The sequence below is a fragment of the Micromys minutus genome (assembly GCF_963924665.1).
Source record: "Micromys minutus genome assembly, chromosome: 15".
In the NCBI taxonomy this organism is placed as follows: Eukaryota; Metazoa; Chordata; class Mammalia; order Rodentia; family Muridae; genus Micromys; species Micromys minutus.
In genome coordinates this window covers 14,780,092-14,781,840 of record NC_137984.1, presented here as the reverse complement: position 1 = coordinate 14,781,840, position 1,749 = coordinate 14,780,092, and the positions used below count along the sequence as shown (strand labels likewise).

The 1,749-nt window shown below is 37.5% G+C and overlaps 1 pseudogene across 1 annotated transcript; it reads left to right on the top strand.

The window, feature by feature from the left end:
* Positions 1–236: 236 nt before the first annotated feature.
* On the top strand, positions 237–1,017 carry LOC308430290 (eukaryotic translation initiation factor 2 subunit 2-like; annotated as a pseudogene). The gene has a single exon. The product of its transcript is annotated as a eukaryotic translation initiation factor 2 subunit 2-like (transcript).
* Positions 1,018–1,749: the final 732 nt, after the last annotated feature.

The window sequence follows — 1,749 nt, the reverse complement described above, 5'->3', positions numbered from 1 at the left end:
CAGCTTTAAATTTCAGCCTATTAGTCAGAAGTTGATGGAAGAAAACGGGACACATTAAGAAATGATCAGAGTGTGTGTGTGTGTGAGTGTGTGTGTATGTGGGTGTGCATACACACACAGCTGGAGAGCTGGAGCATAGTGCTGTGAGAGGTATTGCTAGGAGCTGCACTGACTTCAGGGTGTAAAGCTGACTGGTCTGACTCTTCATCCTTGCTGAACGCACTGGAACCTCAGCCATGTCCGAGGAGGAGATGATTTTTGATTCTACTATGAGCAAAAAGAAAAAGAAGAAGTAGAATCCTCTTTTGTTAGATGAAGCAGGTGATGCCCAGACCAAAGAAACCCAGCCCTCAGAGACAAAAGAAGTGGAGCCAGAACCAACTGAAGAAAAGGATGTGGAAGCTGATGAAGACAGTAGGAAAAACAGATACTTCTGACGACTTAGATGACTTGAAGTTCTTCAAGAAAAAGAAAAAAAATATTTGATATTGATGAAGCTGAAGAAGCTATAAATGGTGGTCAAGAGCCAGCTGGTCCAGAGGATGACCTCGGTATTATGCCTGGCATTGAAAAAAAGAAAAAGAAAAATGTTCAATTCCCAGATGAAGATGAAATAGTAGAAAAAGATGAAGACAGCAAAAACAACAATGTCATTTCATTCAGTAACCAAGCTGGGCCTGCTTAGGCAGGCTCACAAAGAGACAACACATATGAGGAGTCGCTGAACCGAGTGTCCAACATCTTGAGAGAAAAGAATCCAAATATGGTTGCTGAGAAGAGGAAATTTGTTATGAAACCTCAACTGGTCGTTTGAGTAGGAACCAAGAAAATGTCTTTTGTCAATTTTACAGATATCTGTAAACTATTACATCTTCAACTCAAACACATCTCCTTGCATTTTTCTTGACCAACAGAAACAGAAAATGTCTTGAGAAGATATATCATTCATCACACATACCGGTCACCAAACACAATCTTACAGGATACCCAACTCTATTTCACAGTGGGGACCGATAAAAGATTAAGTCATTCTTTTTAATAGTTACCACAACATGTCATTCTTGATGGTCTGTTGCCAGTATCAAAACTTGCTTCCAGGCTTCCAGGTTGCTAAAGCTAACTAATTTGCTAATCAACCTTGATTTTTTCCAAAATGTGGTGGAGATTTAGGTGGACGGGTTACCATCAGAGTGGATGTAACATCAAGTTAGAAACAAGATAGAGAAACTGCCAAGTGTTTTGGTGAGTGATTGTTCTGAAATCCTTGCAAGATACCAATATTCAAGCTGTTGACATACTCATTGCCAGAGAAAAGTGATGGGGTAAGGAGGTGCTTTTTAAAATTATTCATAGACTTTCGTAAAATTCAAGATAAATTAAAGTTATTATAACAGTAAAAAAAAAAAAAAAGAAAAAGAAAACAGCTTTTTGAGGAAGTGCTGGAGATGAAAAAAATCTATGTAAGTGAAGTAGAGACACGAGTATCCCTAAATATCAGTGGACTAAATCCAACCATAAAAATGTACAGACTGATGGAACAGATACAAAATTAAAATCAATCTTTCTGCTGCATGCAATAAACACATTTCACTGTCAAAGCTAAATATTACATCAGTAAAGTGTAGCTAATTGGTCTAAGATGCAAACTGAAATAATCATTTTAATATCAAACAAAACAGACTTCAAACCAAAAGTAATCAAAAGACACAGGAAAGGACACTTTATACTCATCAAAGGGAATATCCACCA